This window comes from Rissa tridactyla, chromosome 1, assembly GCF_028500815.1.
Source record: "Rissa tridactyla isolate bRisTri1 chromosome 1, bRisTri1.patW.cur.20221130, whole genome shotgun sequence".
In the NCBI taxonomy this organism is placed as follows: Eukaryota; Metazoa; Chordata; class Aves; order Charadriiformes; family Laridae; genus Rissa; species Rissa tridactyla.
In genome coordinates, this window is record NC_071466.1 from 33,114,242 (window position 1) to 33,126,245 (window position 12,004).

At 40.7% G+C, this 12,004-nt stretch overlaps 1 protein-coding gene across 3 annotated transcripts in view; it reads left to right on the forward strand.

Moving 5' to 3' along the window:
* Window positions 1-143: 143 nt before the first annotated feature.
* CAB39L (calcium binding protein 39 like) overlaps window positions 144-12,004 on the forward strand; it is a 68,218-nt gene continuing 56,357 nt past the window's right edge. Inside the window, exons 1-2 of one of the 3 annotated variants that reach the window (XM_054215907.1) lie at window positions 158-242; window positions 2,655-2,781. The gene's annotated coding sequence lies outside the window, so the exon portion shown is untranslated. Of the gene's footprint in view, window positions 243-843; window positions 859-2,654; window positions 2,782-12,004 lie in introns of those variants that run through there. The other 2 variants (XM_054215920.1, XM_054215929.1) reach the window with 2 other exon arrangements.

The following is a 12,004-nucleotide window of genomic DNA, read 5'->3' on the forward strand; positions in this document are numbered from 1 at the left end:
AGGCGAGCACCCGTCACTGCGCCTGCGCACTAAGGCCCACGCTCCCGCCGCCGGGCTGGGGGAAGGGAGTGCGCATGCGCAGAGGCCATATCTCCCCCTCCCCCCCGCGGCGCAAGTCCTTTGGTGATTGGACGCCGGGCCTTACGGGTTTATGGGTTTATGGCTCTGCGCCGGCGTCTCCGCGCTGATACGCATGCGCGAGGCGAGGCCGGGCCGCACAAACGAATGGCCGCGCGTAGGAGGTGGGCCTTTCTTCGTTACTATTGGGCGCGGTGCGGGCCAATGGGGCGGCGCTGGAGGGGGAGAAGGGAGGGGCCATGTGGCCGCGGAGAGGAGGGGGAAGAGCCGAGAGGCAGCAGGTGCGTCCGCCATTTTGGGGGCGGGGCGATGGTAGGGGGCGGGGTCTCCCCGGGGTGTGGGCGGGGCCTGTGGGGGCGCTGCCATCTTGTCAGAGCAGCGGCCGGCCGCGGAGGGCGAGAGGGAAAGGGCTAGGTCAGGCGGTCGGTCCGCGGCGTGAGCGTTAGGCTGCGGGGGTGACTCTGGCCGTTGTTTTGGGCCATGTGGGGCCCGCCTGGCCTGAGGTGCTGGGTGATGTGGTGGCTCTCTCAGCGTGTGGGGCGGGGGTGGTGTGGGGAGAGGCGAGGCGGCCTGCTGTGCCCACTCTTGTGTGTGGGGCTTCCCACAGCTGGCATGGATCCTGGCAGTTGCTAGGCCCCTGTGGGAAGTTGTCTTGGCCAAAGGGGTGCTGCTGGCTGGCTGAATGCAGTGGGGCTGCCGGCACATGGCTGGGAGAATAAAAGCAAGTTACTGGAGGGGTATTGGGGCCTTTGATTGCCGTCCACCAAATTAAAATATTTGGTAAGTGAATGAGTTGCTGAACTCCACTGCTGGCCCCTGCTATTTGCCTTTTCTGGTTGCAGCTGTACCCTATGAAGTGCTAAGTTATTACCACTTCTTTGATTCACAGTGTGAAAATAAAAAAAAAAAAGTTTACGTTGCCCTTAAAATTTTCAGCAGTGTTACTTTACAAGTGTTTGCGTTGTGGCTATGTAAAGGGACTTTTCAGAGAGGCAAACATTAACCCACGCTTAAAAGGTGGTGGGGGTGGTTTGTCATCACTTTTTTGCCACTTCTTTTTTTACCACCACTTTAAACTGGAGAGATAAACATAATATGCTCAAATATTTGTCAAAACATTTCCAATCTTGGGGATACTATTAAAAGTATTTCTTTAGTTGGGGGAGGGGGATAAGGTTAAAATTTAATTTGTCTGTGGGGGGATGCTGAGTTTACATGCCTTGGAGCTCTGGTCAGACCCAGGATCCTCCAGAAGATTTTGATGTCCAGTATCTGCTTTGTACTTTTATAAAACCTTTTAAATGTTTATATAGGCATGCCTACATCTGTGCCTGTGTTTGAAGTTCACTGATTAGTCCATGAGTACTGCCTAACTCTACAGTGAGAAATGAGACAACTAACAATAACATTGTTGGGAACAGGGTGGCTCAGCATTACTAATGTGCTGACAAATCTCCCAATAAAACCAGTAGTTTATGTTTTAAAAAGAGAGATTTCTCTCCTGTAGTTGTAAATTATGTACAAGCTTTTCTTGCTGTTGGAATATACAGCATTATGAGCTGATGATTGCAGATTAAGTAGTTTCATTTTACTGAATTATTAATACATGTGCACGTGCAAGTGAATACCGAGTGTTAAGAAACACTTGTGGTGCTACAAATTGTATATAAGGTATATATCAAACACAGAGAAGATGGAGCCAAATCATCATAATGATTGTATTAATTAGAATTTATTTTAAAAGATGATTTCCTCATACATTTTTATTTCCTTAAATGCCTTCTAAATGGCCTCCTGTGTTTGCCTGCACGCTTTGAAACTATGTGGTAAGCATTAGTCAGCAATATGGAGACGGTATAGCAATCTCATAAATAATGAGTTGTTAAATAATCATATTTACGTTTGGGTAACAGGTTTGCATATATCTGCTTGCCTGATATGGTTAGGAAATGATTGGAGTTTTGAGATGATAATGTTGTCATATGCTGTGGAGGGGTCTTTCTTTTGACAGCGAACACGCATCGTGCTGGTCATTTGGGGTGAGGCCAGGCTCCCGAAAAGAGAGCAGGGAAGTGCTGAGGCTGACCCTGGAGGCTAATGCAAGGAATCCACTAAAATGGGTTTTAAGACCAGTTGAAATCAGACTTTTGCATTATTCATGTATCTATAAGTGTTTTATGTCAGTGTGATTGGAAAGGCAGTTTTCTGCATCTTAGGAAGGGAATGCAGAGGACATGTAGTGAAGAGGTGACACTGGTGTAATCTGTGTTATTCCCTATAAAGTGTCAGTAGCACTCAAAAGTGCTTTTATTAGCAACTGGGAGTGATGGAAGAAGCTGGAAGCATGTGACTGCATGCCTCAGACAAAACCAATATAATTTGCTTGTTATTTGAAGGAAAAGGAATGGGGAATACATCTTTCTTAAAACAAAGATTAATGACTCTGAATCAGTTTTGAAACATATCTGAGTTTGCTTGGTTTTGCTTTTATCTAGAACTGTAAGATAGGCTTTCTGCAGCATCGCAGCGGATTCTGCCGGTGAGCCAGTAAGCTCAGTTCTTCCCAAACTTGTTAGGTGGCAGAAGCTCACAAGCAATGCTGATCTGACGTCCCAGTAACCTGCCTGCAGCACTGCTCTAGCAGCCGTGTCAGCTTCGTGGGGCTCTGCTGTCTAGACCTGGACTGAGTAACAGCATCCAGAGGTGAGGACAGCTCGTTCCATGTGCTTACACGTTTGTGAGCACCTTTGTTCGGGTGGCAATGAAAGGGCTGACTGTCCTGATGAATGGTGCTGTTGATTGAGTCGCTGAATTATGCTTTTGTGTTGCATAGTTCTGGTCATATTTAGGGACTTTAGATGAACGATTGCATAGACAGGGAGAATGCAAATGGCTCCTTTGAGTGGGAAGAGATGAAGCTGGTACAAAAGGAACTATCTCAACCAGTTCTCTAGGGAGGTTTTATCATCTTGAATGTGGTGGGGATTTGGGTCTGTCCTCATATGGCCAAATAGGCTTGGGTGAGGTAGACAGACATCGGTCAGATTCCAGAAAATAGCAAAGCAGTCAAAGCCATGGACCTTGGAAAGCTGTGGGCATTCGGAAAATGTTTTATAATTCTCATTTACCTTTTTGTCCTTTTCTGACTGGATTGGTTCTTTGTTTTATTGAGTCTTTTCTTCTTAAAGTATCTTTATCTTCTTAAAGTATGAGTACTCTTACCTGGTCTGTCACATCCTCCCTGTTATCCTTCTTGGTGATTTAACTTGATCCCTCATAGATAAGCATCCACACCTCATTATTTCAAAATGCAAGTTTAACATAATGTTTTATTACAATTAAGTATAGTTTATAAGTAGTCCCTTGTTTTTCACTCATCTCGTCTGTCTTAACTAAGATAACAGACAGATCAGAGAACAGATAGATTTAAACAGATCATTGCTTCTTTACAAAACTTGTTCAGTGGGGCATCCTTTGGCTTATCATGGAAGTTTTGCTGTAACCCATCATTATTTATGAAGATACATACTAATATTTATTCCCTGTAGGTATGTTGCTTACTAATTAGACTTGTCACAGACTATTTACAGGTCCCCAGTGCTGTGTGTTGTAATGCTGTTGCTATTGTAGATATGTTAGGGTTTAGGTATTATTAGGTTATTTGGATACTAATTTTCCCAGCTATTAAATCAAAGAAAGGGGGGATTTGGGATCTCTGAGAAGCCACTCAGCCTGTAAAATGATTTTGTTCTACCTGTGATGTAAGCACATTTGCATTCCTGGCAACTAAAAGTCAAACAAATTGTCTGTTTGAGAAGTGGAGCTTCTAAAATCATACACTGTTGTGGTCCTAAGGGAATCTTAAAACACAGGCAGAGACTGGCTATGAAAAGAAAAGGAAAAATTTGTGTCACTGTTTCAACAATAGACTTCTTTCATGTGGAGGACCTAGATGTCTGTTAATTACCAACTGGCTTGAGGGTTTTGGAGTCTGGCCCAACATGCTGAAACTCTTAACCATCCACTAGCTGGCATATCCTTCAAGGTCTACATTTGGAGACTGGTAATGTAATGGATTTCATCTTTATAGACTGTTTATGTAGTAGAAACGTTTTAATTTTTAGCTATATTTCTGTCTTACAGTCTCAGCATTCATTGCCAACACAGATTCCAGACAGTTGCATGAACACAGAAAGAAAGGACTGGTTTAAATGTTAGATAATGCTGGACTAGGTCAAGCAGCATGTGTTGTCTCTGCTGTGCCACAGCCCCCACCGCCCCACCCCCACCCCCTGCAAGGCACTGATCAAGACCTAAAACTATGTCCTCTAATTTTGGGTGACTCAGATGAATTAACAAGATCTGAAAGCCTGTGATTATAGTTGCACTTGAAAGGGCCTGAGATCTCTGGAGACCAGGCAGTAGATGTATATGATGAAAGGAACCCAAAATAAATGCATGTCTAAAAACCTTTTTATCTTAATTTCTCCATGTGAACGTAACTATATATTTATCTGAAACAAATTTTCACTGGTATTTTCTGAAGTAAAGCTAGTGGTTGTAAAGTATTCTGACCCTTTTGATGGGCTCTGTTTGTGGGTTTTCATGCAGATTGAAGTATGTGAACCAAGTATTTTCATCAAATGAAGATGCAGCAGACAAAAATTTCTAAGCAGTCTTCAAGATTTGTTGAATTTGTGGTGTTCCCACTCTTAAGAGATGTTCTGTGGAGTGCTCCACAATTTCTTTTTGATTTGCCTTTTATTTTTCAAATGGAAGTGTGGAGGAAGCTGCTCTTGTGATGCCGGCTTATGTAGGGCTGATGGTCTTGGTAGTAGCTGTACAAAGGCGAGGGAGTGAGTGCCTGGCATAGAATTGGACGGGACCTAATAAAAGCCATCAAAAGGAGGCATACGGGAAAAACTTGAAGTCATTATTGCCTATAGATGGAATAACCGCTTTCAAATAAAATTGAAGCCTATAAGTTTTCAAGTGTACTAAAAGGAATTTGACTGCAACAACAGAAAACAGGTAAATACATGTCGTGGTGTAGAGGCTCAACAACGGGGCTCTTAAAAAGAACATTCTGGACTTAGTTGCAGCCTCCTGTGGGGAAAACTAATTTAGCTGAAGAAAACCCTATTTTTTGAGTTGATTGTTTTTTCCTGACCCAGTTCACTGTGCTGCATCAGTGGTTGTTTTGGCCTAACTTTGTAGAGGTGTGGAAACTGGCACTAAGGTGTGGAGAATAGGAGGAGCAAGGATGGGAAGCAGTGTTGCCCTATTAATATTTATTGCATTTGGTTTTGTTGGTGAGCATTACGAAGGATCAGGGAATCCACAGTCCCCTGAACATTTTAAATTGACACTGGCAAAGAGAGAAAGAATTTTTTTCTCCCTGTGCTTCTCAGCCCTCCCCTGTTCGTTTGTCATTGCTCAAGGAACTGATTGGGGTTTAAAAAAAAAATAAAAATACGTATTTGGCTCAGCTAATTTTATCTAAATAACTTTCCACATCTAATTTGCTGTGCTGCTGCTTGGTATTTCTACTTCTCTCAGGGAATTGGGTTCTACTTCTCTCAGGGTGCTAGGGGCAAAATGAGCACCTGGAGATAGATGTATTGATTTCTAATTTTATTGTCAGTGTCATTTATCCCAGTTTAAAGTGTTTGGGCAACTGCTTCTTTGTATGAGCAAAGTGCTGATATGGGCAGAACACTTACTGTATCTGAGTTATTGCGGACGGTCGTCAGCGCAGAGCAGAGCTGTCCTCAGCCTGGATCTCTCTGTGTTCTCAATTGTGCCAGACTAAAAAGCTCTCCTGCTTTTTCAGACAGTGGAGATGAATGGGCTTCTTTTTGGAGAGACTGAATTTAACTTTGTTGTTGTTATTTTTCTGTAAAATTCTTGAATGACTGGAACCAAAGAAGTGATGTTGAAAATGTGTGAGACATCCTTTTAGCAGCACTGAATAAGCAAAGAGAAGTGTGGGCCAAAACCTTTGCAACGCTTTTCCTAAGAAATGTTACTTAAGTGACTCTAATGTATGAGTTTGGCACTCCTTTCATGGAAGTAGATAGGTATGCTATTGTTACAAAGTAATACCAAAGCTAATTCAGACTGCATGCAGACTGACATTAAAAAAAAAAAAAAAAAAAAGAAGAAAAAAGCTTTAGTAAGATTGAGTGCTGTTAGACAAATAGGTTTCATGTGTATCTGCCAAAAAAAAAAAAAAGTCCACTAAATACTGCTGGTTAGCTTAGTTTAGTGTGCAGATATGATTTCGGTCAAGTTTCTGACAAACCAGGTGAGTGAGTTGTGGTTTGGTAACATAAGTTTTAAGTGAAGGATTATTTTTAAGATGAATTGATTTTGTTAATGAATTCATAGCAAGGTGCTGCAACCCTTGCGTCAGCAGATCAAGATGTGTGGTTGCAGCCTAGGTATAGGAACGAGGAAGAAGGAACAGGATCTCTCTCTTTTTTAAAAAAATAATAAAAAAAACCAAACCAAAACCTGTTTTTGCTACCACACGTTGTAGAAATATTTTAAAACTGCATCCCCCCTCCTCCAAAAAAGTGTTCATGATTAGATGGATTTTTTTCTTTTTTTTGTTCTTTTAGTATTGTAGCTGGGATTATCCATTTTAGAAATGACTGACAAAAGTAGTTCCAAAACTTTCACACAAGTTGTTGTCCCTAAATGAGGGTTCTTCACCTGGTGTGCGAGAGCCAGGCAACACACTGAGTCGCGATATTTGTTTTTATTTCAATTCTGCAGAATCAGGTGCCGGGCATTTAACAACAGCCAGCACACAACACACTTCTGACAGTCCAGTATTCATAGTGATAAGATACAGCTGACTGGTGAGTCAGTACAGTTCCTTTGCCATCCCTCATCATACATATGCATTCAAGTTAATGTTTTAAACATTTTGGGAGATCCCTTTAATTAACGTGCTCACGATTTACAAGAGGGTGTACATTTTGGTATTCTAATCTCCTAAGGCTCCTCTCGGACACGCTCTTATCTCAACTCCATTCCAGAGACTACGTCTTGTCATCCTACACTTAGATCGGAGACCGGGAGCATACTTCCTCCGTGGGCCTTCAGTAAGCTCTCGATATGGTAGTCCTTCAACAATTCAGTTTCTTTGATTTAAGTTTCAGTTAACTGTTTCTACATCTAGTGCAGGTGCAAAAGGGCCAATTAAGTTTTAATTTTGGGAGTTCAGCTGAAGTTCAGTCAAAGTTCTGTTACAATTTTATACAAAGCGCTTGTGTAACTTTTTAACCATATTCTTTTGACATCAAAGTTACACTTAGGAAGTTCCTTCCACAGTTCCTCTCACTTCTCCAGAAGCTGTATTTTTAGGGAAAGTAAGAGGAGTTTGGTTTTTTCCAGCTGTTAAATTTTCAGGGTGCCTGGCAGGCTGGTCTGTCTCCCTCTGCAGTCATGCCATTCCTAGAATTGGTGCAAGGGAGGTGATGGCAGGCAGGGCACAGCTTCCCTTTTTGGCAGCAATCTAATCTTAGAGCAATTCAGTCAATTGTGAAACAACATCTTGAAATTATTTTACAGCGTGAGTTTAAAAAAACCTCCTGATATCTCAGTAATGTTTATGCCTTATGTTTCCTCTTGCAAGAGACGATAATTAGGATGGAAGAAAGTACTGCTGCGTAACCAGACTTTGAAATGTGGGGACAGTTGAGTGACAACTATTGGATTGGGTGATCTTTGTAAAAGACCCCATGTCAATCTAGTACAAAGGCACTTGTACAAATTTATACGTACAAATTTATTGCAGCAAAGAATGCAGTTCGCTTGCTCTTAAGTTCGGGAAGGGAGTTGTGTGGGGCTTTTTAAGGGCAGGCACTGATGACTACTGAATAGGGAAAGATTAAAATTACGTGGAAAGAGAGTTTGCTTCCAGCAGCTCTAGTGTTCTGGGCAACATGTAACATTCCGCTATTTGTTACACTTTTTTTCATATGTCAGCGGGGAGGCATGGCTGTATCAACTTTCCCTCCTCAAGTGTACCTTTTAATTGTATGCTTTCACTTTATGCAGTTCATTGGCAGTCAGGCAGCTGTCTTTAACTTCTGCAAATAAGCAAAAGACTACCAATTCATGGTGGGCATTGACTACCTGTTGCTTTTGGATACAGGAGAAGCATCTGCAATATATGATTTATTTGTTGTTAAAATAAGACATGGAATTTAAGTTTATAGGCGAGGGCAGGATTGCAGGCTGGTTGTAGTCCTGTGTTATAGCAAATATTGTCTATATCACATAATGCCTGGGAAGAGTCTATGGGTTTGAGGGGTTTTTTTTATCGTTTTTGTTTTGTTTGCTTTGTGGTGGGGTTTTTTTGACAAATTGTTTTAAGCAAATGAGTTAAGTAAGGCTGAACCTTTTAAACACGAGCTTATTACATAGAAATTTTGTTGGCCTTTGGTCCTCCTCCTTCTCATCTGCAGGTCATAGGTCTTGTCTTTTACATTACAATGCATGTTCAGGTCTGTAACTGCCTGCGACATCTGTACTCCTCTATTGCAAGCGTTGCGCACAGCCTTGTCAAAATATGAAAGTAAAAGACAAAGTGCTTTTGGTCAAAGGCAGTTTGAATGAAGGCAGGTTTGTGTGCACTCTGAGGTCAGGTTGGCTTGGTAGTCTTTAGGATATGTGCTGTTTGGAAAAGGTTTTTCCCTTCAAAAAAACCCAACACTAATGTAAGGAGATATGTGACCCTACAATTCATCTATGTTCCACCCTCTTTTGTCAGGGAAATGAAGATGTTGCCAGAGGATTTCCCAAGATATCCTCATGCTATTCTAGTTTCTTGTGCAGCAGTTAAATGTGTAGAAAACATGCAGAGAGATGTTGCCCATTGTTTTTCCTCTCACTGAACTATCTCTACCCTGTAATCTGAGTATCACCGCAGTGCAGTTCATAAGGTCATGGGAGAAGATGGCTGCAAAAGTATGTGACATTTCTGTCTTTGAGGACGGAAAACATGGGGGACTAAGCAAATCTTTAGTTCTGCATTATGTGACGTGCTGTTATATTTCTAACATCATTTACACGAGTCTCTCAAAGTTGGGGCAGGGAAAGTGTGAGAACATCTGGCTATCTAGAATGTGCAGAGCCAAATACTAAGAAATAATTTAAGCAAAGGAAGAGTCCCATCTTGATTTAGAAGAGGTTCGAGAGCACCAGACAATATATAGGAATAAGTATAAGTAATTTTTTATAAAGATGATTAAATAAAACCCTTCAGATTTTCTTTAGGGTCTAGGGCTAATGAGAAGTTCTAAAAATACCAGGAACAAAAAGAACAGTGATATACATCTGATGGTTGCTCTAAAGTTGTCAACAACGATGCTGAAAAGACAGAACTGTTATGTACATCAGTAGTGAGAACAAAGCTGAGTATTACAAATAATCATATAATGGTGAACAAATCCATCATATTAGATCAATAAATAAAGACCGAAAGAAGACTTTTGAAATTTTGTGTTACAAATTTAGGGAGACGGAGGAGTACTTTTTTTTTTAACGGCTAATGTAAAACTGTCTAAAATCTTAAGGACTGACATGTAGCAAGTGCTATTCAATATGATTAATACAAAACAGGTATTATAAAATGTCTATTTTATCAGTTAGATTAAGTGTTTGAGCTCGTCTGTCTAAGAAACTGACTTCTGAAAATGTTACACTCAACGAAGAATCATTGAATTAAGATAAAATTTTCTGATCTTTGGTTGTTGCATGTTTGTTTGCAAAAAAACCCCAACCCTAAATGAACACACAGTTGGAAGAAAATGCAAAATCCTTCCTGACAGTTTTATCTAGGCCATGTAGAGTAGAAAAATGACAAATGGTGTCATGGTATTTGATTGAATTAAAGAGCACATTAGCCGACTCTTTTGAAAGATGGACACAAACCTTTGGGAAGTTAATCACAATGAAAGAAGGCTGGATGCACCCTAAGGATGAGGAACACTATTCTAAAAAACAGCACTGCAAGGTATTGAGGCTCACGGTCAACAGTCAGTGGACAAGACACTCCCTGTAGATAAGCAGCAGCCAAGAGCTGATAGTAGTTGAGCATGCTGGACACAGAATGGGAGATTTCCTTTCCAATTTTATTGATCTCACTTCTGGAATATGATCAGGTTTGATGGATTCCCTTCAAGACATGTTCTTAAATCGAAGACAGTACTGGTTGTAGGTGTTGGAAAAACGTATCTATACACTTAATGTAGATCGCGATGAAGAAGTGGATTCTGAGTTTACGGAAGTTATTTGATCATGTGCCTATCCATAAGGAAAATGGAGAGCCTTCAAAGAGCACGCATTTGCAAATACAGGAGTCACAGCAGCAAGAAGCAGTAGGTAAAAAAGAATATGAACTTGTATAAAATGAAAAAATATTTTAAGCAATAACTAGTTAACTGTTGCACTAGTTTGTTGATGGACTTCATAGATTCTCCAACACTTGAAATTAATGTCAAGATCCAAGATCTCTTAAAAACCTGCTCTTCAAGAAGCTGTTGAGCTACGTCAGACAATAATTCATGCTTTGTGAGAACTGCAGTAGATCTTTGCAATTTTTAAATTCTTTTGTTGGTAGCAGCAATATTAATTTTTTGTTTTGAGAAGAGGAAAAAATCTGTTTCAAACTTTTTTTTCCAAAAAAGGTCTTAATTCTATAGGAAGCAGTGGAGCTCTCTGCAATTTCAGTTCTGTGTAAATTATCACAGGTCCTCATTATGTGTTATTTTTAAACTTCTTAATCATGTCATCTATATTCTTTTTAAATAGAAAAATGTAAAAACAGGTAGCGTGGTTGTTGGGTTAAATGACAAGGTATTAAATAGCTTTGGTTTACGTCTTTAGTTACTTGGCTAATATGCAGCTGTTTGGATCTTTAGTTACTTGGCTAATATGCAGCTGTTTGGATACAGATCTTTCTCTTTGGATACAGGTCTTTGTGTGCCGAAATCTTTCAGTGGAAGGTCTTGTACTTGTGAAAGTAATGTCATTCCGTGATGACAGCTAGTAGGGACTGTCTTGCTGTGGTCATGGAAAGTTAAACTAGTATGATTCTTATTAGGTGACCTTCTCACAGGATTCTGCCTGCTCTCAGAAAACAAGCCATTTCTTTTCCCTGGTGCTTGGGTGGAAACTCCAAAACTGTCAATAATACCAGACATAATTTTATGTCCTTATGAGCACTGCTGTTGTGAAAGAAATGTTTCTGTGACTTGTTTCTCTCAGTTCCTCTGTCAGGCCTACAACTCTGACTTCTTGGGTTTGGGAATCTCTGCTCAATTTAGTAGATATGAAATGTTGTCTCCTTGTGATGCTACGCTTGGACATGACATTGAGCAATGTCATACAAGAAAGAGAATTAAGGTCTTGAATGCATATTTGATATTAGAAAATGTGTTCTGCCAGTGTTCAGACTCCGATAGCTTCTGACTATGACACAAGCATTATTTTTTTGCAAAGATACTGAATAACTTCTCGTCTCTGGGCTGATACAGCTTGAGACTCCTTTTTTATTTGTGAGGGGGTACACCTTATACATTTTCAGTGCTAATCACGACTTTTTTTTTTATTGGACAGTAGCAGTCTTTTACCCTTCAGAAGTGTAGATTTTGATGGCAGATAAAGTTGTTTTGTGAATGCACACTGCAGAAACACACACAGAGGAGAAAAACTATCCATTGCTTCTGTAGGAAGAGAGCAGATATGTAAACTACCATTAGCAGGAGAAAACTGTCATTTCTTAAACTATTTCCAGAGGGCGTGACAATGTTTGTAAGTACAGATCTGTATGCTGTGTAATAAAGGAGCTGTCAGATTTCATTGAGAAATGTGTAGAGGAGCGATGTTTGCCAAGAACATTTCCAGGAGT